The 24,203-nt window shown below is 41.7% G+C and overlaps 1 protein-coding gene and 1 pseudogene across 1 annotated transcript in view; one reads left to right on the top strand and one right to left on the bottom strand.

The window, feature by feature from the left end:
- Positions 1–24,203, top strand: part of STK3 (serine/threonine kinase 3) — a 111,695-nt gene that overhangs the window by 70,949 nt on the left and 16,543 nt on the right. The window lies entirely within an intron of this gene.
- Positions 12,076–12,148, bottom strand: LOC118090572 (U2 spliceosomal RNA; annotated as a pseudogene).

The raw sequence follows: 24,203 nt of genomic DNA, 5'->3' as shown, positions 1-24,203 counted from the left end.
AAATGAACTTGTGCTTTTTAAATTTAATTATGTACAACATTGGGTGTGTTCTAGCTGAATTAGTTTTGCTTTTATTAATTGTTGCTGTGTGTGTGTTGGATATATACATTTAAAAACATATTATGAATCCACATAACATAGAATCTGTAGCCCAATCATTCATTCATTCATTCATTCATTTACCACCCTTCATCCAAGGATCACAGGGTGGTTTACAATATAAAAACATGAAAATATTAATACATAGTAACAAAAACAATACCACCCCAGTTTAAAAGGTTTATAATACGGTAATATGAATTACTATACTGGGATAGTACCAGTTAAGTGGTTGTTAATACATAGTGCTTACACTGTTAAAGGCTTGGATCAGAATCACCACGTCTCCCATAAGAATGCATTGGGAGCTTGGAGGGAACATTATTCTCTAACCATTCTTTAATGTAGCTTCGCAAACCAACAACAACAACAACAACAACTACTTATTATTATTTATACCCCGCCCATCTGGCTGGGTTTCCCCAGCCACTCTGAGCGAAACACGATAAAACATCAAACTTTAAAAGCTTCCCTAAACAGGGCTGTCTTCAGATGTTTTCTAAAAGTCAGGTAGTTGTTTATTTCCTTGACATCTGATGGGAGGCCATTCCACAGAGTAGGCGCCACTACCGAGAAGGCCCTCAGTATTTGCCAGAATTTGCTTCCCTCCTCTTGGCTCCCAGAAACTAGTAGTCCCCACTTGATGCATTTATTTGTATTGTATTACATTAATATCTTGCCATTCTTCTGTCATGGAACCCAAAGTAGAACTATCCAGACTTTGACCTGCTTAGCTTCATCAAGGTGGTAGCCTCATGTACCTTCAGACCATACTCTGGCACCAAATGTAAAATATTATGGCTCCAGATCTTTTTAAAGTTATGCAGGTGAGAGGCGAATCCCATTTTCTGTGTTGAAGTATTTTGGATGGATCAAAATGGTTGCCCCCCCCCTTTGCCACTCTTACTTAAAGGTAGTTAACTGTAAATCGAGCTTAAAATAGTTTCAAGGCGTGGGGAGGATGCTTATATTTCTCTCTGTCTTTAAGTAAAAGGTGTCACTATACTGGCAACTTTGGTACTATGGCAGTAGCAGTTAAAACTGCTTGCCATCTTGTCTTCCTCGGGTGCCTCTGGGAAAGATGCTAAAGGAACAACACTTTATTTATTTAATCTTTAAAATAATTTATATATCATTATGTGACACCCTGAGAAGGAAAGACTGTGACTGTGGTGGACCAGAGCTTATCTACTGCTTTGCTGCACAACCTGCAGATATAAAATGAAGTAAATTAAGAAGCTTTCCTTCCCACCCACCCCCTGCTCCCGAAATGAAATGGAAGAAATCACATTTTGCTGGCCTCCTTCTCCCATTTTAGGGTTCCAAAACCAACTGACAGTGAGAAAGTAGACCAGCTCTAGTGCAAACAGTATGGAAAGTAACTTATATTTAGCATTCTTCAGTATATATGTACAAAAATGATTCGTGAGGGACCATGGCTTGTAAATTTGTTTTAATAGCACTGGGATCTTCATCTCCAGGCTAAATTTAGGGCATGGGAGTCTACACCTTTCCTCGGAGTGTTTGGATACTGGATTTAAAATTGAAAAGTAATGAGGATACACACACCTTAGAGAGATTTACAGATGAGATTTAAAAATAGGACGGGGGAAGAGATGATGAGGCGGGAAGTTGCAAGTATATAGGCAGCTGCCTCTCTGTTGTCCCTCTGAAAACATAATGGTCTTCTTCTTTTTTCCACTGTCTCCCGCAGCTGCTATGGCAACAAGTCCTCTGATGATCTTAAACAGGTTGGTTAGTATAAAACTAGCGGGGGAAACTGGGGGTAGTTTTAAAAACCTGACCTGTTTTCTGTGATTTAGAGAGCTGTTGTCATGGGAACAGCAGCCGGAAGAGAACAGAATGCTAGTTTTAAGTTTTCACAGGCTTTGCAGAGTCATAGGGGAGTTGCCACACATTAATTGGCACTGCAAGTAGAGATTTATTTTGAATTTTCGCTTGACTGTCCTAATCATGTGTATCAAGAGAAACAATGCACAGCATTTATATAGCTACATCTACAGCATTCCAGAAAATACTGGCTGCCCCTGGTAGTCAACGTTTATTATCTATGATGTCCAATTCCACCATGACACTGCCAAAACATTTATATGCATTTTCAGAATAGATTCCAGTTTCTTCTGACTGTATGGATATATTAATAATGTCGGCTTTATCTATGTTAATGAGCATATGGCTTTCTAAAAACTTTGAAACCATGATTCATTTTTTAAGCTTTTAACTGTGTTATTTCCATTTTTATGGCTTTTTTTGCTTTTGCAAATATATTATATTAGGCTCAAATATTTATGTCTTATATTTAAATACGTTTTATAGGTGGCTCACAAAACAGATACAACAATAAAAATACAACATAAAACAATAAACTTTATTAAAAGTAAACAACAACAACAACAACAAAAAACATGTTTTTAAATGAAGCCAGACAATGAGATGCATGTTATTTAAAAGGCTCGGAAGACCACAAAGATGGTGCCAGGCAACCATTCCGGGAAGCAGAGTGCCGCTACCAAAAATCATTTGATGGTGACATTCAGAGCTGTGTTTGAAAAGATGATGATCAGGACTGAGTATGTGCCCTTCTGGTAACTAAATCCCAAGCCATTTAGGGCTCTTAAAGTTAAAACCAACATTTTAAATTGAACCAGGAGATGGACCAAGAGCTGGAGTAGCTGACAAAACTCAGGCATAATATTCCCAATGTATAACTGCCCTGTCCCCGTTAATAATAATTAGCTGGACCAGTTAGTGATGAGTTTTTGAAGAAGTGAAAGTCCTGCGACACCTTAAAGAAAAACTCCTGTGTCATGAATTTTCACAGGCTATGCTGTTAGTTGCAACTTTTAAAGTTAGATCACTGTGAAACTCTGCTTATACAGTGCTTGTAAAAGCTGTTCTAGACTTTTTTAAAAACCAGAATTTATGATGAACCCTTTGGCATGTAAAATCCTTCATTTAGGGTTCATTAGGGTTTTTAGAATACGCCAAAAATTCAATTAAAATGATGAAAGGCCTGTTTTTGAAGAGTGGAGAAAGTTGCTGCATTCCCATGATAGTACTGATGGTTTACAAATTTCACCATATTCCTCTAAGACTGCTATCCTATGCATATTTCCATGGGAGTAAGCTCTTTTGAACTCTGGGGCTTACTTCTGGCTAGGATGTAAAGCACAGTGGACATTTACTTAAGAAAAGCTCTTTTACTAGCTGCAGTGCATCCTTTGAATTTCTGTAAACAAGCCGAAGGAGCTACCATCAAAGGAAGGGAAGAAATATCCAGCCCTGTAAGATCTTTATGTGGTTTTATTGTGTATATATGATCGTTGTAAACTGCTTTGATATTGTTATGAAATTGTGGTATACAAGTATTTTCTTGGTCACTTTCTCAGCACCTTCCTTTTTTGCCTGGAATCCCTGATTAGCAAAAATAATTGGTCCTGCACCCAAGTAACTGTTTCAACCTCTCCCTCCTTTAGAATTTGTGCACAACAGTAGTCTTATTTCCTCAGTCACTCCTGTCAGAGAGAGAGGGGAAATGCTGATTACTACGGTATGGCTTCCTGAATTCTACAATAGTGTAGGTGAACAGCTTTCTTATTAAAATAGGACCAAGCACTTAAAATGTATTATTTTCAAAAGTTGGGGGTGTTATAAGGATAAAACTTCCTTGTACATATATTTTTGCCGTTGCCAGGAATTTTCGAAACTGTTTTATCTCAAATCCATACAAGTGGCCAAATACACCTAGAGCTGCTTTTGTGCTTGAGGCATTTCAAAGAAGAATAGCTCAAAATCTATTTAAAATTCTGTTTAAATTCATTTCTAAACTGGAGAGCTAGCAAAAATGTTTGTTTTGCAGACTCCATCACAGTCACTGTACTTTATATATACATATCTCATCATGCTTATGACCCTTATCAAGTTTTGGGTTTCTTAAGAAGAGAAAAGCACACAAACTTCTTTTTTTAAAAGGAACACCAAGTATTTTGGGTGCTTTGGGGTTTATTTTTGTAGAATCTTATACCACTGAGTGGTAGCCCAGGAGCAATTTGTGAAAGTCTTTTCACCAAACAGAACATAAGACATCACAGGTTGGTCAAGTCCGGATATCGCAAAGGGGTGGTTTGCTATGGACCCCGGGGAAGGCTCCAGTGGGCTTGGGAGGTTGTGTTCTGACCCAGAGGAGCTCGATGCTGAGGATCCTAGGGAGGCCCCAAGTGGGGGGGGGAGATTTCTCTCAACTTGCTGTCATGCCCTGTCAGTCGGAGTGAAGAGTTGCGAGCTCCACGGTTTTCAAGAGTCCTGTTCTGAAGCTCTTACTGTGCCTATTGTCCCGACCACCCTACCTTTGGAGTCAGATACAGGGTCTGCCCCTGTCTCTCCAGAGGGGGATGCTGTGCTTGACCCCTCCGCCTCTCTGGAGGTGGGAACAACTCCCCCATCACCCAGTTCCTGGAGACACTAGTGCAGACATGAACAGAACAGCTTTCAAGGGGCAGTGCTAAATTGCTGTGCTAAGTTGTGCCTGCCCCTATAACAGGAAAGCAAGGGATGTGTTGTTGGATCAACTTCTTTGCTTGTGGCCTTGTATACCTATGCCTTTAAGTAGAGATGTGTATGGCCTGCTGTGCCTTTGACTGGTGATTTGCATATATCTGGTACTGATTGAGCATTAAAGCTTCTGGAAACAAACAGCACCTGGGCTGGTGTGCCTGACCCAGGGGGAGGCAGGACACATTTTTCTATCTGTGCTCTTGTTGAGTACAGAGATTAAGAGTGAGCTTGCCGTTTTAAAATTTAGCAGAATTTAACAGGGTTTTCTATCTTCCATTTCCAGCAAAGCAAAGAGAATGAAGTTTCTGGACTCATCTTCTTGGTTAGCAGAGATAAGAAGGGAGTTGATTTTGAAGTGGTGCCCACTGCTAGGCTGTTTTCTTTCTAGTTCCCTTTACCAATATTTTGTCCCTGATTCAGTTTAATTCTTGCTTAGCAGAATATCTGAAACACAATATTCAGTAGCTCTGTCAGCCTATCTGCTTGCCATAGTAAAATTCTAGTTACAGGTAGGTAGCCGTGTTGGTCTGGATCGAAGTAAAATAAAAAAATTCCTTCAGTAGCACCTTAAAGACCAACTAAGTTTTTATATTGGTATTAGCTTTCGTATCTGAAGAAGTGTGCATGCACACGAAAGCTCATACCAAAATAAAAACTTAGTTGGTCTTTAAGGTGCTACTGAAGGAATTTTTTTATTAAAATTCTAGTAAAAAACAAAGAATGCTTTGTTTCCGTTTATCTATTTTTGGACACTGGTTGTATATATCCACTTCCCAGCCATGTCAAGGAATATGTGGCATTGCAGTTTAGAGCCACGTTGCAGGCAAGCTCAGTTGTTTGTTTTGGGCTGAGCTATATTGGTTTTCACTCTTCCTGTGCAGAAGCCCAATGAGTGAAGCAGGGAGGGGAACAGGATCCAGTGGGTGGGCGGGCAGGATCCTTTCCTCCAACTCCCCAGGGACAACAATCAGGTGACAACTTTGAAGGGGCCTCTTTGAAGGCACACAGTCAGCACCAGCTGAATAATTGGCCCAGAGGGCAGGGAGTTTCCTTCTGCAGCCAATCCCAGTGGAGCTCATTGTTGGCTGTCTGAGATTGCCACTTGCAAATGAACAATTGGGAGCTTACTTTAAGCTCCTGATTTATCCTTCAGAGTCACGAGCTTACCTGGTCCACATTCGATTTCCCATGTGACACCTGGTGAGGAAAAAGTAGGTGTGGTTTGGGGGAAAATGGCCTTTGGGATCAGAGCCTAATAGGCCTGCAGTGGAGGTTACCCGCCTCTGGAGTAAAGCTTCTCACACTATATTAAGAATTTAAAGAAAAAGGTCCAGTATAGTAAGAACCTTGAAGAGCAATCTACTTGTCCTGAATTGCAAATGGCAGGTGATTTGAAAATGGGGGTGTAAGCAAGCCCTAATACAGGCCACTTCATGAAACAGTGAATTTTGGTGTGATTGCTGCAGGTGCTGATTGGGCAAAAATTACTAACCACTGCAATGATTTGCAGTGATAATCTGCAATGATTGAGAGAACTAATTACATTATCCATCTGTTGTACTGAACAAAAAGAAATTGTAGCATTGAACCTGAAATAAAGACTGCAATGTGGATCCTTTCTTAGACCTTGTCTTTGTTTAAATTACTTGTCAAATTTAGCTTTTTTTTCTTAAGTCAGGGAATGATTGAAAATTGCATTTATTTATTTATTCAGGGCCACCCATGTGCCTGGTGCTTTACAAATAACAGTTATGACAGGCCTCTGTCCCAAGGGGTCTACAGTTTAAAATAGCTAAAAGGAAACAAAACAGAGAAAGGGGGAAATGGAGGAATGGGTAGGCAGGAGAAGAATATACAATTATTTCAATTACATGTACTTTGGCTTACTGACAATAAGGTATAAGGGCATGCTGTATGATATAAATGCTATAATAAATAAAATTTTAAATTGGCTCCCTTGCTTTCATGCTTGAGAGTAAGAAAACTATTTTAACAAGTTCCACTAGAAGGATCTTTGCTTTCTAATCCAGGCTCAGGTATCTTGCTAATAAGCCATTGGCTGAAAACTGTTTTCGGTATTTCTAATTAAATGACTTCCCCAAGGATTCTCAATTCTTCAATGGAAACAAAGTTTTGATAGCACTGAGCTACGTTTTCTGCTAGTATGTTCAAAGACCACAAGTTCCTTAATCTTAAGTGTACCTGAAGGTTTGCAGGTACTTCTCGACAGCACCCAGGTACTCTGTTCTGTGACAGGTAACTGTCTTCTATTAGTGTTGTATAATCACTTGTCCAAAATATCACTTTCAAACCTGCCAGGCTGATTACTGTTTGAAGAGGAAGCTAATGAAATGGTATTCAAAACATTAATTAAAATATCACTGACCTACCTTTTCTGTCACATTTTAATTTATTAGGTAAGCAATGAGTTGCATTTTATAAAATGTGTTAGCATTTCCAGAGAGGAGATGAATCCATATGTGAATATCCTTTTGTGAGCCTGTTAAATTTCCCCCTCTCTTCTTCTTAAGCTCATGAATTTGTGTAGCCTATATTGGTCTAGTTTACACATAATGCTAAGCCATAGTTTGTTTTCTGGAAACAAAACCATGATGTGAAGACATGGTTTGTTGTTAGGCTTATGAACTATGGGTTGGCATTATGTCTGAACCCAGCAGTTTTGCTTTAAAACTATGATTTGTTTGGCCACTCACTTGGAGTGGGCGTGGCTTACTTTCCTTCTCCAACTGGTGATTACTGGTGACAGATTAGAGCAGTTAGATAGAAAGTAGAGAGCACCTACAGTGGGGCAATTAGTTTTTCTATAGTGAGATAATAATGTCCTGTCTGAGTAATGCCCAGTCCAAATCTTGCTCTATCATATTTTCTAATGATTCCAGCTCAGAATTATTTTCATGACATTTAACTGTTAGAAGTTGGAAACTATTCAAGTTGATGCCTGCTTTTTTTGGGAGGGGGGGTGTAGGGTGGGGAGAGCGAGGAACTGAATAACAGCTCTTAGCCCTTCTGCCATGTTGCTGCAATCTTGAACCCCCTTCACAGCTTCCTGCTGTGGGGCATGTGGCTTTGTTGCATTTCTAAAGAGCATCTACATAGAAAAATTGTGGGTTCCCAGGTTACACTCCAGTACTCCACAGGAAATGCGGTAGAAGTCCCATTTATTGGAAAGGCAGAAGCAAAGGTGGTATATTGATGCTTAGCATGTGTAGAGTACTTTTCTTGCATGTTTAAGCACTCCAGGTAGAGGAGGAGGTTGCTGTGCCTGACAAAGTTCCATGATCTCTCTACTATCCATATTGGCTCTACCATGGCTAGGAAATGGGCACCATGTCATGTGTGAGGATTAGATGTCTACCTGATCCCTGCATTTCACATGGCATATGGGTAGATTTCCCATGGAAACATACTCTTAGTTGTTTAGAAGCTTTAATGCTTCAAATCTGCTGTACTAATTAACCGTAATCATGAGAGCCCAATAGCATGTAAACAGCAACCGTCCCAGGACTTCAGTGGACAGAAAGCCCCCCTCCAACTGCTCCTGGGAACTGTTTGAGATTGGCAGCTGCTGGCGGTGCCTGGAATAGCAGAATATAAGAGCTGCCTTGAAACTGTCTCTCATAATTTAGCTTGAATTTTAGTCATTGCAGCTCCAAGTAATACTTTGAGCCAAACTTGGAGACAAATATATGTGCAGAATAAACCAACTAGTCTATGCCAGCACCAATGGTTTCCATGTAGCAGTAATAAAGACCACATAGTTAAAGTGCTGTGAACAATTATGATGTGGAGGGAGGAGAGGAGAAGGATTGACTGAAAACTTCATTACCTTGCTTTAAAAAAGTAGGTTGGAAATTTTCTGATAGTTATTTTGGCTCAGAGTTTAATAATGACTTTTTCAGTAGCTGTATTGCCATTCCTTTGATCTTGGAGAGGTGTTTACCTGTGTACCATCTCAGGCAATCTTCCTGTCCTAGCATGAACCCACCACAAAAGGTAAGCATCAAGTGCACAGGTAGTTGATAAAATCCTAAGGGCCTTCGTCTGCATCCTTAAGCAATGACAAAAGCTCAGCCAAGGAAATCGGACTGCTGGAGGCCATGGCCATCTCCTGCCTAGGATTTACGGTTAATGAGCCATTTACATTGGAAGTGAATGTGACCCATTTTACCTACAAAGTTCAGACATACAGTACAGTGGAACCTCGGTTTATGAACACCTCGGTTTACGAATTTTCGGTTTACGAACGCCGCGGACCCATCTGGAACAGATTAATTAACTTTCCATTACTTTCAATGGGAAAGTTCGCTTCAGTTTATGAACGCTTCAGTTTATGAACAGACTTCCGGAACCAATTGTGTTCATAAACCGAGGTACCACTGTACATAATATGGGCGAAGATCTGCCTACAGCCATCGCACACTCCAGGAGCATGACCAGTGATTAAAAAATGCCCTTAAATTGCCTTAATATGTACATTCAGGCCTCATCATGGGACTGAAACTGCCTTGGTCGCACTGGTTGATGATCTCCGGTGGGCTAGGGAAAAAGGTGAGAGCTGTTTCCTAGTTCTGCTGGATCTCTCAGCAGCTTTTGACACCATCGACCATAACATCCTTCTGGACCGCCTAGAGGGGTTGGGAGCTGGGGGGGACTGTCATACAGTGGTTCCACTCCTTCCTCCTGGGCTGTGTTCAAAAAGTGGTGGTGGGGGATGAGTGTTCAGATCCCTGGGCTCTCACTTGTGGGGTGCCTCAGGGTTCCGTCCTCTCCCCCATGCTTCTTAACATCTACATGCAGCTGCTGGGAGAGATCATCAGGGGGTGTGGGCTGGGTGTTCATCAGTATGTGGATGATACCCAGCTCTACCTCTCCTTCAAATCAGAACCAGTGAAGGTGTGTGAGTGTCTGGAGGCGGTTGGAGGATGGATGGCGGCTAACAGATTGAGGTGGAATCCTGATAAGACAGAAGTACTGTTTGTGGGGGCAGGAGGCGGGCAGGTGTGGAGGACTCCCTGGTCTTGAATGTGGTAACTGTGCCCCTGAAGGACCAGGTGCGCAGCCTGGGAGTCATTTTGGACTCACAGCTGTCCATGGAGGCGCAGGCCAGTTCTGTGTCCAGGGCAGCTGTCTATCAGCTCCATCTGGTACGCAGGCTGAGACCCTACCTGCCTGTAGACTGTCTTGCCAGAGTGGTGCATGCTCCATTTATCTACTGCTTGGACTACTGCAATGCGCTTTACGTGGGGCTACCTTTGAAGGTGACCTGGAAACTGCAACTAATCCAGAATGTGGCAGCTGGATTGGTGATTGGGAGCAGCCGGCAAGACCACATAACACCGATCTTGAAAGATCTATATTGGCTCCCAGTACGTTTCCGAGCACAATTCAAAGTGTTGGTGCTGACCTTTAAAGCCCTAAATGGCCTCGGTCCAGTATACCTGAAGGAGCGTCTCCACCCCCATCGTTCTCCCCGGACACTGAGGTCCAGTACCGAGGGCCTTCTGGCGGTTCCCTCGTTGTGAGAAGCCAAGTTGCAGGGAACCAGGCAGAGGGCCTTCTTGGTAGTGGTGCCCATCCTGTGGAACGCCCTTCCATCAGATGACAAAGAGAAAAACAGCTACCAGATTTTTAGAAGACATCTGAAGGCAGCCCTGTTCAGGGATGCTTTTAATGTTTAATGGATTATTTTATCTTTCTGTTGGAAGCCGCCCAGAGTGGCTAGGGAAACCCAGCCAGATGGGCAGGGTATAAATAATAATAATAATAATAATAATAATAATAATAATAATAATAATAATAATAATTCAGATTGGCTGCTGCACTTCCCACTGATTTAAACTGGCCATATATGGACAAATCCTATGTGCATCTGTCAGAACATGCAGAATTAAGGTGTAGACACGCACGAGTAGTTTCCCATTGTGAGATGCAAATAAATAGGCCACCATGCAAATAAATGGCTCACCATGGATTGCCATGATATTATTGATGTAATTTAGAACATGTACGCAGTACTGAAGTGAGGTAGCTATTACAGAAGTACTGATCTTTGTTCACTGTAAACTTACCTTCAGGTGGTACAACTGCATTGCCATAACCCTGTGCAAATTTCCCTTTGCTTCCCTGACCCCCATTCCCCTCTGTTGTGTTTTCCTTGTCTAGGTTCCATATACAAACTTTCAGCAGGGATCTGTTTTGTTTACTTTTTGTTAAGGGCTGATACATTGTTAACATCACTGTTTGTTGCTTATGCATTGAGCCAAAGTAGATATATTCCCGAAATAATGTTGGTTACCTCCTCCTTTAAGTTTCAGTGTCTCATTGGAGAACAGGGATTCCAGTATGTGGGTAAGGGGCATGACTGCCATTTTAAAAAAACCAAAACACCCTAAAGCTATTTAAGGGGTTACCAAAGTTAACAAACCATCACTCTACAACATTTTGAACTGTATTTAGTATGACCTTAATATTTACACAAAAGTTGTATTTTATATGGCTATTGAAATCTAAGGGTTTGAATTAATAAAGAAGAAACCCTTGCAGTTTTAAAAAGCATATACAGATGTTTCTTAAATGTGGTAAATCTGTTGCTTTAAAAGATGTATGAACTTATATAGAAAATTGCTCTTGCATGTCTTGGCAGTTTGTAAAAAACTGCAAACTTTTAAAGCTAACTAGTGTTTTGATAGATTATGTTCAAGGTCACCTTTTGTTTAAATGATGTTTTGTTTGCTGTAATTAAACCATGCCAGGTGTATTGGAAACAGGAGGTTTGGCTAATTCAGAGTAAATGAGAACAAAATACAAGGTCATTATTCGTCTCCAGTGAGCTTCCAAATGAATGTTGCACATGGAACTATTTATAATACATTTTACATGGTCAAGGATTGCTTGGAGTTGCTGTCCAGGACTTCCAAATTAAACTACTCACAGATTTTTATAAGCATACCTGTAAAAATGATGTTCTTGTATCTCTGCCTGAATATAAGCTGGAGACCATGTAGTTTTCAGCCATATACCTAAATGGGTTATAATCATAATAGCAGTTTACTAAAACATGCACTTGTATTGCATTAAAACATTCTTTCAGATAATATGCTGTAATTCCCACCCTCTGCCTTCAGCTAATATCTTTGAAATTTTAGTTCCTTCAAGTTAGATGAATGAACTAAGTTAAAGCAATGTTTAAATTGATATAATTGAGTATAACTTTGACATGGAAATGACAGTGCAGTAAGTTCACCCCAAATAATTTAGTTCTAGCACATTATTTGAGAATATGGCCTCTGTTATATGTTGCTATATTAATAACTTCTCAGATTTATTACTTTAGTGTTTGCTTCTTCAGTTCATTCTCCAGATATGAATCCCATTGGCCTGGGAAGGTAACTTGGCATGCATACAATCTGAATAGATACTACACTTGATCTTAGCCAAAAGGCCTAGAAGCGATGTGACCGTAATAAAGTTCATTCATTCACATTCTGAATAGTTATGAACTTTGTCTTAAGCTCTTGTTCTTCTCGTGTGACTTCTTGAATGTTAAATTTTTATCTATTTTTTCAACCAGAGTTTTGCCATTGACAGTAGACACTCTTTGTCTTCATCTCCTTTACATTGGGAAGGGTACCACCTGGAATTTGTTACAACCTTTCTCCAGCTCTCTTTTAGGGCATTGTTTCCTAGAAATGTGTCTGGATAACTTAATAGTACTTAGTATTTCACTGTAATTGCTTAAGGCTGTAAATGTAGAGCTTTACATGTCAGGTTTGCAGGTTTAAAGTAGTAAAGCAGTATGGAGGTTTAAAGTAGTAAAGCAGTATGCAGGTTTAAAGCATACTATTTCAACCAAGTTCTGTATTGGCTTCTATAAATGTACATAGTTTTTAAATAGCTCAAAATGTTTTTAACTGTTACTGTTATCCTAGCGGCATCCCTATAATGCATATGCAAAATCGAGGTTAAAATGCTGGACTGGGAATACCACTTAGCTGCTGTTGATCTTGAGTAACTTGCTAGCAATCCACCTCACCTACTAGGTTTTTTTCCTCTGAGCAGAAAATGGCACAGCCATAGACATGCTACCCTGAGCTGTTCAGTGTAAGGCAAAATACAAGTGTGAGGACTTTAAAATCTTCATTTAAAACATGCACATACATGCTTGCTCACATAACCGTATAAGATACCCAGCTTAAATTGTGGTAAGCAGAATTGAGGGCATAGGCTTGATTCTGCCCATAGCCCTAAACTACCGGTATGTCAGCTGCTACTCCATCTCACAGATACAAAGAAACTCATTTTGGGGAAGAAGAATGGGGTGGCAGGTGGTGGAGGCTTTGCCAAACGTACGAGAGTCCCAATGGGTGTCTTCTTCAGGAAAGTGCTGCCCACAGTGACATTTTGTCTCCAGAGATCATGGGCTTGAGCTATACAGTGGTACCTTGGTTTGCAACCGTTTTGGATTATAACCATGCCAAACCCTGAAATGTGTGTCCCTCTTTTTGGATTGCAACCCATTTTTTGGGGGGGGGGGGAATTACAACCATATTTTTTTTTTAGGCCCCATTGGCGAAAGTGCGCCTTGGGTTACAACCTGTTTTGTTTTACAACCGGACCTCCAGAACGGATTATGGTTGTAAACCAAGGTATCACTGTACACCCTTCTATGACCCGTAGTGGGAAGTTACATTGTCACTTCCAACTTGAAATCATAGGGGTTTTTTTTTGTAGTGCAAAAGACATTGTAAGCATCACCTTTTTTAAGGAGATGCCCATTGGGACTCTCGTTTTGTGAAACTGTCCACCAGCTGCTACACCTCCCCTCTTTTCCAAATCAAAGCTTTTTCCTTCTGTGGAAGAGGGAAGGGGTAGCTGTATTAAATAGCTCCTTCCTTTTTCCTATGGAATGCTCACTCCTCTGGAGGATTTTTGACAGTTCAGCACAAATGCTTGAAGAGTCTAGTTGATGTTCATGTTGAGCACCAGGCTGCATGCCCAGCCCTAGTCCTGCGTCATTTCTTGTGGGGTACCCCGAATGCAGTAATGCTGTGCATAAGGCTGGTTTAGTTTTAAGGGTGCTTCTAAAATGAGTGCAGCACAAGAACAACCCAGTTAAAGTTCAAAAATTGACAGTTCAGTTCTAAAAGCTCAATTAGTTTCAGGCCACAAATAGCAAATCTGTAACAGATAAAACTTTCGGCACATCATCTTGTTGGCTGGCTCATTAAATGTATATAATATCAGAGTGTGTCGCAATTTATTAAAATTTTAATCAAGACATATGTGTGCCATTTGAAAATAATAAAATGAATTTGAAAAAGTGTAACAAGTCTACAAAGTAAGAAACAGACTTGTTAACTCCCTTCTAGTGAAACCATATTCCTTTTGAAGCTATAAATATTTGTCAATTGTGGCTTGTCCGTTAAGAGGACAAATAGTGGCAAAAGTCATCTGACATAAAAGCAGCCATGGTGTGTATACATTGGGGTAATGTGAGTTGATTAACTTGTCAGATTTTTGTCATTGGCTAGCTTCCACAACCATGCTTTGGCCTAACAGTTTTTTAGATTTCATCTTTAGCAAAATGATAATAACTTCAATAGTATATAGCGCTCTGAGAATTTGTTCTAGAAGGGGTATCACATGCTTTTTAAATGTATGAATATAGGTTTATGTGTAAACAAAGATTGACAATATTTTATTTCAAACAAAGTCGTATGTGAGTGCGATCAGAGACAAGGATGAGTGGTAGCACAGTGCCAGGTGGACTCCGGTTTGGAAAGGAGACAATAACAAAACAATTTTTTATGACTGATAGATACGAAAGTCTGACCTTGACAAATGAGGAAACTGCACAAGTTTGTGCAAGAACATCTGCTACCCCCCTGCTCTATGGGCTTACAGCAGAAGCTCAGCTGTGTCCCATTGAGTGTTCCTGGCACCCAAAGTACCTGCAGGACCTTGGAGAGCTCCCACTTGTGACTTGTTCTATTAGCAGGTACTTTAGTGGGGTGGGAGAGCTGAAAATAATGCCAAAATATTTCACATCTGGAAACCAATGGGTAAGGTTAAAGGTAAAGGGACCCCTGACCATTAGGTCCAGTCGTGACCGACTCTGGGGTTGCAGCGCTCATCTCACATTATTGGCCGAGAGAGCCGGCATACAGCTTCCAGGTCATGTGGCCGGCATGACAAAGCCGCTTCTGACGAACCAGAGCAGTACACGGAAACACTGTTTACCTTCCCGCTGGAGCAGTACCTATTTATCTTTGACGTGATAATCACTTTGACATGCTTTCGAACTGCTAGGTTGGCAGGAGCTGGGACCGAAAAATGGGAGCTCACCCCGTTGCAGGGATTCGAACTGCCAACCTTCTGATCGGCAAGCACTGTGGTCTAAACCACAGAGCCACCCGCGTCCCATAAGTGGGTGATAAGATAAGACAATTTTGTGACCAATTTTGCCAAAAGTAAAATTCAGAAATAAGAAACAGTTATGTCAGGATAGTAGGCAGCACCTTTAGAAAACGTTTTGCTTTATAAAATTATGAATTATTTCCCCGCAAACTGTGGTTATAGGTGAGTGGTCTGCTGCTCTGTACCTTCTTAGCTGTCACTTCTGCTATGAATAATATGCAAATATCTTTGTAGACTGTTTTTCAGCTACATAACAGCACTAATTTTGGAGAGGATGTCTAAATGTGGGGTAGGATCCAAAGCTGTAGTATCTCTCTGATATAGTTTGCTTCTCTTGCTTGATACTGGCAAAGCATGTCTTTCTTTGTTTCCATAGTACTAGTTTGTTTAGCCTCTTGGATTATCAGTCCTATTTTTTTGTAGCTACAATTGCTTATATTTTAATTACAATTGCTTATCTTCAGAGTGGCGGATGCTACCCATTTAGTTTTGATTTCACCATTTTTTCAGAATGTTCTACCCATCGCTAGCTGCTGATAAATGCAATGAAATTAAAAAGAAACCTTCTAGTAGATTATAATTGCCTCAGCAACGATGCTTAAATAAATAGAATTCAAAATGCTTGCATGCACAAGTTCTGTTTTAGTTCCATCTTTCACACATTACTATATTTATTTTTATTTCAGGAGAGATTAATGTATTAAAGGTGTTTCGCTGGTAGGTAAGGATGTAATATTATCCCGCCTGCATGATTCGTATGCTTTTTTCCCTTCCAAATTTGGCTGCAGGGTATTTTCTTAAAGGTCATTGGAAAGGTGAACAGCAGAGATGAAATGATATCGCTCTTCATGTTTACATTTATTATACAGTGTAGTAGTTGGGCAACCTGGAAAAATCACTTCATTTGGATTTCCTCATAACTTCCTAAGCCACTTGTTGGTTCATTCAGCTGGAGGGAATTGTAGAAAACCATGTGAACTGTCAGCATTTTATTCCTTTAGTGTGTTTTTGAATGCCATTCTCCAGCAAGAATGATGTTGCTGAAGACAAAATACAATGGGTTTTTGTTTTTTAGGAAAAAGTAAGTTCAGAGGCTGATTCTTGCCTGGGATTTCCATGGCTTGCTGTATCACAATTCTGCTTTCTTCAGCAATGGTTGACTAGCTCCCATTTTATGCTGTTGCAAGCAAGTTTAAGGATCATAAGAAATAATTTTCTGTTATAGAATCATTCTGTAGCACCATTTATTCAGAGAAGTTTCCTGTTTTGCTACAGTTGTTTCAAATAACAACTAACTGGCGATCTTTGCCATTCATAATCTTGATTAGCTGAATGAAGCTCTCTAGCTGCATTTGTCAGTTTGCTAGCACTCACATGGAAGGATGTTTGTGAAGTCTCAGACGGAAAGTGAAGGTGAAACACAAGGAGAAACTTATGATTTCATAGGGCGAGTCTCATTTCACACAAACAACAATCAGCATGGAGGCTGCTTTGCATTAATTCCACATGGCAGTTTTGCCACACCTCAGTCTGTAATTTCTCCATAAAAAAGGTAAAGGGGCCCCTGACCATCAGGTCCAGTTGTGTCCGACTCTGGGGTTGCGGCGCTCATCTCACTCTATAGGCCGAGAGAGCTGGCGTTTGTCCACAGACAGCTTCCGGGTCATGTGGCCAGCATGACAAAGCTGCTTCTGGCGAACCAGAGCAGTGCACGGAAATGCTGTTTACCTTCCCGCCGGAGCGGTCCCTATTTATCTACTTGCACTTGGATGTGCTTTCGAACTGCTAGGTGGGCAGGAGCTGGGACCGAGCAACGGGAGCTCACCCCATTGCAGGGATCCGAACCGCCGACCTTCTGATCAGCAAGCCCTAGACTCTGTGGTTTAACCCACAACGCCACCTGGGTCTCCATACTTATTGCATAACTACCGTATCTAGAGGAATCCTTTGCAGCAGGGCTCTGGCTCCTAGGGTCCATGCCCTTTTGCCCCCCCCCCTATATTTTTGTGGTAGGGGCTGGGCTCCCCATGCCCCAAAAGCATGGAGCCAAAGGGCGAAGCAGAGTGTGGCGTGCTTCCAGGGCCCGGCTCCTTCTCCTCCTCCTGCTGTGGAGGGGAAGGACGTTTGAAGCAGCCTCCCATCAGTGGTGGCGCCAATAGGAGATAGAGGAGGAGCTGCTGGCCATTGAGCCGCACAGCCACCATGCTCAGTTCTGACTCTGGCTCCTCCCAATGTCCCGAGCATGTTGTCTTTCTTCCCCCACACCCCATCATCTTCACAAGCTGGCACCTCGGCTTAACAGCAACAGTATGGCAACATGAACATAAATGGTTAGCCATGTGGAGCAGTTGTCCTTTGCAGTTATGGAATTAGCCTATGAAAGAGAGCTAAGAAAGACTCAGCAACAACATGTCACATATGAATCAAGCGAGGTGATTATAAAAAAGATGATGAATGCATAATGTGGAGCTTAGGAAGCTGCCTTATGACTAATTGTCCACCTAGGCTATTAGCAGCTTGTATGAGCTTTGAAGGGTATTGGGCCAAAGTCTTTCCTATCAGCTGCTGTTTATCCTTTAAAGTGGAGATGCCAGCAGTTAAAATTTGGACTTTCTGTATGTTAATCATGTGCTGTATCATTGAGCCACCCCAAGTGTCGAGACCTGCATTTTAGTCTTCAGAGTGTTTGAGAGAGTTTGCTCTAACAAAAGAACCCAGAGAAAGATTATTAGGGTGTATCTTAATTTGTTTTGCATGCAGCTAAATTGATTTCAGATCGTGAAGCTGAGGCTCCAATACTTTGGCCACCTCATGAGAAGAGAAGACTCCCTGGAAAAGACCCTGATGTTGGGAAAGATTGAGGGCACTAGGAGAAGGGGACGACAGAGGACGAGATGGTTGGACAGTGTTCTCGAAGCTACGAACATGAGTTTGACCAAACTGCGGGAGGCAGTGCAAGACAGGAGTGCCTGGCATGCTATGGTCCATGGGGTCACGAAGAGTCGGACATGACTAAACGACTAAACAACAACAAATTGATTTCTAATAATAGTATTTCTGTTACAGTTAGGCTGTTTTTTGGCTGACGAGGTCAAAGGCTTTTGTCAGGTCTATGAAGGCAATGTCCAATGTCCAAGCATTTCTGCTCTTGGCATTCCATGGAAGTTGTTCTAGCCATGGCAGTCACCATTTTTCTTGTAGAGGGTCACAATGCTGGAGCTGCACACACCTCCATGGCCGCCACTTGCTAGGGCTGGGCAATATCAGTTTTTCAACATCACAGTGCATCGCCAGCTAAACATCACAGTTTGGTGATATACAGTACCACAATGTTGAAAAACAAGCTGCATTGGCCTCTGCACCTGGTGAAACTTCCCCAGCTCTCACCTCGGGAACTGAGGCAGTTTCATCCACACACTCATGAGCTGGGACAACGCAGCTTGTTTGCGCAGCTCAGTTGGGGATCAAGAAGGTTCCCCCTCCTCAGCTGAGACAGCCCCAGTGCTCCACCCGCTCATGGGCAGAGCATCGGGGCTCCTTTAACTGCCCGCTGCGGGGAGTGCCAACCGCATTCCCCTCAGCTTAGCAGTTTCATGGAGCCCCCATCCCGCCACCGGCTCATGGGAGCCAGCACCAATCTGTGGGCTCCTTTAACTGCTCGCCTGAGGTAAGGGCAGCCGTACACTCCTCGGTATAGCAGTTTAAAGATGCAGAGGGAGGAACAAGCCGTATGAGGGCAGAGTACGATAGCACATAGAAAACATACCAGCCGTCAGATCTCAGTATCTACCTTATTAGAAGGTTCTATATTGCAAGTAAAATTCCGCATTCAAATAAATGTGGGATCTCTCTCTCTTTAACTGTTACTTTCTATACACAATACGCAGAGGTGTGAAAGAACTATACAACCTTGACACTCATCCCAGCTCTTACTTTGGGGTGAAACTATGTTGGTTCACATTCAACGGTAATTTGTACATATGATCATTGTCATTTGAAAAACACAGCAGTAGGATATGCGCAGGTCAGCAGGGACTTCTGAATCTCTGAGCCAGGCGTAAGCAGATCACTTGATGTCTTAACTAAATGTACAGGCACAGCCTCAGAAAAGCAGATGAACAAATTAAGTTGAGGAGAAATGGATTCCAAAGAACAGCTCTCTTAAGAGTTTATAGGAAACAAGATTTACCAAGATGGACTGTGAACTAGGCTGAGTAAGCCGTTTTTGTTTACATTGGCATTCAACAGGGGAAGATAGTACATAGTATTCTGCCAAAGGCCCTGTTCTCACAGCATTCTTTCCTTGTGTTTTCCAATTTATGCATTTTATATTTGATTTGTTTTCTTTCCTCATCTCCAATGACACCAGTTCATGACTGTTCTGCTGCCATCACCCATATTGGGGATGACTGGTGAGGAAGGAATTTGCTTGTTTCTGGGTTTGTGTAGACCTGGCCTTGTTGTTATAGGAGTCATGCACATTGCAGCTTCTCCTCCTTCATACCATCCAACTTCTGACTACTTGGATTGTGCCAGTATTCTACCCTTGGGACATCTAGATTAAACAAGGTCTAGAACTGAAGAATAAGAATGTGCTTGGAAGCTGTTCCTTGGTGCAGTTTTCTATGTGCTCCCAGTGTCGATATCCTCCAGCGCAGACAGAAAGACACATAAGCAACACTCTTGGTTTAATATATGCAGCTGTTGTAAGATCTGTAATTCATGATGTATTTCTACACAACATTTTGATGCAGAACTGAAGAGCCTCCTGGTTCAACCTGTTCTGTTCCTGTCATTTTAACTGCTGTGTCAAGCTCCTTTTGCTGCTTTATTGCCATAGACAGATAGCTGCCTTTTTGTTTCTATAGCAACTGTAAATAGGCTAAATCACTCCTCAGGTTCTAATATCATTTTCAGACTGGTGAATGATGCTCAGTTTGCCTCACACACTGTAGAGTTGAATAATTAAAGCAAAAAACCAGAGGAGTGGGTGCATACTTGCCTTTTTCCAAGCATGTACATCTCAGAAGATGCCTCCGTTTCCCCCAGACAGCTGTTTGAAGTTTTCCCAGGTGGTAGGCACAGTTTGGTGACTTGATGCAATGGCGCTTGAACATGAGCTGTATTTTGCCCAAGGAAGTGTTTGATACTGTGAAATACCAAAGACATAGATAGCCTGAGTTTGTGATGAAGATGAATACAGTGGTCCCTCTGGATGAAAAGGTGAAGAGGGTTTGCTTTTTGTTTTTGAGCTTGAGGTTCTCTATGGCTGTTTTAGGAAGGTGAAAGATGAGTCATCCTTAATCAGGTGCTTGAAAGCTAAAAATAGAGGCAAAGGTAATTCTTAGTGTAGAAGCAGAGCTTCTTTCCTTTCCTTTTCCTTTTGTTTGTCAGTTCTGAAAGCTATGGACCTATTTCTCCAAATGGTAGACATAAGTTGTTTTCTGCGCATTTCATGCCCTGGGGTGGGGGCATGAAACTGTTAAGTTGAGTTTTGCCAGATTAAAGTTTTAAAAAGAGAAATACAATTTCTTGAAGAGGAGAATTGGGTCCGTCCCCCCCCAGTGTTGCTCATCTGTAGTATAGTATTGGATTATGGAGAAAGCTAGAGAGTTCCAGAAAAACGTCTACTTCTGCTTCATTAACTATGCAAAAGCCTTTGACTGTGTCGACCACAGCAAACTATGCCAAGTTCTTAAATAAATGGGAGTGCCTGATCACCTCATCTGTCTCCTGAGAAATCTCTATGTGGGACAAGAAGCTACAGTTAGAACTGGATATGGAACAACAGATTGGTTCAAAATTGGGAAAGGAGTACGACAAGGTTGTATATTGTCTCCCTGCTTATTTAACTTATATGCAGAATTCATCATGCGAAAGGCTGGACTAGATGAATCCCAAACGAGAATTAAGATTGCCGGAAGAAATATCAACAACCTCAGATATGCAGATGACACAACCTTGATGGCAGAAAGTGAGGAGGAATTAAAGAACCTTTTAATGAGGGTGAAAGAGGAGAGCTCAAAATGTGGTCTGAAGCTCAACATCAAAAATACCAAGATCATGGCCACTGGTCCCATCACCTCCTGGCAAATAGAAGGGGAAGAAATGGAGGCAGTGAGAGATTTTACTTTCTTGGGCTTCTTGATCATTGCAGATGGTGACAGCAGTCATGAAATTAAAAGACGCCTGCTTCTTGGGAGAAAAGCAACGACAAACCTAGACAGCATCTTAAAAAGCAGAGACATCACCTTGCCGACAAAGGTCCGTATAGTTAAAGCTATGGTTTTCCCAGTAGCGATGTATGGAAGTGAGAGCTGGACCATAAAGAAGGCTGATCGCCGAAGAATTGATGCTTTTGAATTATGGTGCTGGAGGAGACTCTTGAGAGTCCCATGGACCGAAAGAAGATCAAACCTATCCATTCTGAAGGAAATCAGCCCTGAGTGCTCACTGGAAGGACAGATTGTGAAGCTGAGGCTCCAATACTTTGGCCACCTCATGAGAAGAGAAGACTCCCTGGAAAAGACCCTGATGCTTGGAAAGATTGAGGGCACTAAGAGAAGGGGACGACAGAGGATGAGATGGTTGGACAGTGTTCTCGAAGCTATGAACATGAGTTTGACCAAATTACGGGAGGCAGTGGAAGACAGGAGTGCCTGGCGTGCTATGGTCCATGGGGTCACGAAGAGTTGGACACGACGAAACAACAACAACAACAACAACAGTATAGTATTGAAAATGTTGAACAGGAGAGATCCAAGTTTAAGTCCCTGCTGTGACATGATCCTTGTTCCCAGCTTTTTCCTACAATCCCTACTTGAGAACATTATCGTACAGTGCTAGAGTTCAAAGGGGATAATGGAAGTGATCTAGTCCAACCCTCTGCTCAGTCTAGAAATCTTGGAACTGTAGCATCTCATTCAGATGACCCCCCCAGCCTTTGCTTAAATACCTCCAACTAAGGCATTTGCTAGCAGGGTAATCACTGAGGGCCATATGAATGCGTAATAACAAGTCAGACTATTTGGCAATGGCCAACTAGAAATGGCTTCTCAAGGTCTCAGGCAAACCTTTCATTGCCTGCTACCTGAGAGCCTTTTGACTTGAGATGCCTGAGATGGAACCACAAACTGTCCTCTTGTCATCCACTGAGCTGTGTCCACATTTATTACTTTATCAGTTTGATATGTATCAGTTCATGAGCAATAATGCTACAGGAAAATGAAGATATTTATGTTATCTTCATTTTTATATTCTTATGATTCATGCTTTTATGTAGAAAAACAAAAACTGGCTTTACCTGTACAGTCATACCTCGGGTTACGTACTTTCGGGTTTCGTACTCCGCAAACCTGGAAGTATTTTTTGCCACGCGTGTGGTCTGCGCATGCGCAGAAGCGTTCTGCGCAGGTCACACTTGTACAGAAGCGCGATATTGCACTTTCACGCATGCGCAAAATGGACTTTTCGGGGTGTGAATGGCACCCCGGAACGAATTGAGTACGTAACCCGAGGTACCACTGTATTACATTTGTTTCAGCTGAGTATTATTCCTGCCCCCATCCTTCCAAGTAACTAATGTATCTACAGAATTTAATCTAAAGGAGCTAATCAAATAAAGTAATGTTATTTTGTACTACATTGAATAAGTTGTCAGATAGAATATGCCGCGTTCAAAGAATTAAACCCAAATGAGCAATCCATTAACAAGCTCTCATCAGCTGGTAATTGTGATGCTTTATTTAGAATTAAGTCAGAGACAATTATAACGGATAATAATGGTATTATAATTCTGGATTTGGAACCCTTTCCCCACAACCCTATATGTAAATGGCTATCCCAACATATATTATATTTTAATGAAATAATTGTGCTAAAATGTTAAATACTATTGTTTTCATTTAGCAACAGTTGCAAGCAGTGCATTCTTACCTTGTCCCATGGAAATGATTGTATAAACTGGTTGAGGGGTTATTTTATAACAACAGTTTTAATTCTTAATTCAAAACCATAGTTTAGTTTTCTTGGCTTCTCTCCCAGATTTTACACCTTTGGAAGCTTGCTTAACTTTGTTCTCTGCACATGAAATACATTAAATATGATAAGGACATTTCTGTAGTATGATGCCCTCAACCATGCTTGGCATTTTGGCTACTGCCTGAAAATGTAGATGACCAAATAAATGATAATATGCATGTATGCATTGGTCATGTAGTTTCTCATTCTTGCCTACAGAAATATTGCAACATGTCTTGTCAGTTGCTTCAGCAGCTGTACCTGTAACATAAGGCAATAGAAACAGACCATTAATACATTTGGCATACAGAATAAGTTTGTTGACTCAAAGTATTTCACATCGAGACCTAGTGAAAATCACTCTAAAACCCTGAGAGGTAAGTTGAGAAACACTCAAAAGATGGTTTAGTGAAAAACGTAGTTTAGTGAAAAAGCTGTGCAACTGAGTCTGAATGCTGACTGCCTATACTCTGCTGATCCTGAAGTGTGCTGATGCCTCTTGGTATCAGTCGCTGTGATGTTTTGGGCTGGAGAAAGATTTTGAATCTCCTGAATGAACAACCAGGAGGGAGAGAACATGCCAGTCGGGCATGTGTCTCTGCTGGACTCCTACTCGTGTGTAGGACCTCCTGACAATGGTTATGGGCCCAGGGATGGTGGCCACAGAGGACAGCAGGCTCGGTGCCAGCAGAAAGGACCGGGAGCTGTTTTTGAAGCCTCTGGCAACCAGCAGCTGCAGCGTGGAGTACAGCTGTAATTGGAGATGCGAGAGCCTAAAAACGAAAGTGAATGGGCTGGACTATTTTTGTGCCGATGCCAGCGGCTCATGCACAGAAGAAGCTTTTTTGATTTATGATGCTTCTGTGTTTTCCTGGCTCAGAGTAATCTCTGGAATGGAGATTGAGCAGGACTGGATCCCAGCCCCTGTGTTACATAGAGGGAATGGGATGGCAAGACTTTGCCAAGAATGTAGAAGAAGAAGAAGAGTTTGGATTTGATATCCCGCTTTATCACTACCCGAAGGAGTCTCAAAGCGGCTAACAATCTCCTTTCCCCTCCTCCCCCACAACAGA

Source organism: Zootoca vivipara, chromosome 8 (genome assembly GCF_965207765.1).
Source record: "Zootoca vivipara chromosome 8, rZooViv2.hap1.1, whole genome shotgun sequence".
Classification (NCBI taxonomy): Eukaryota; Metazoa; Chordata; class Lepidosauria; order Squamata; family Lacertidae; genus Zootoca; species Zootoca vivipara.
The sequence above is the reverse complement of the archived record's forward strand: the minus strand, read 5'-3'. Positions and strand labels throughout refer to the sequence as shown.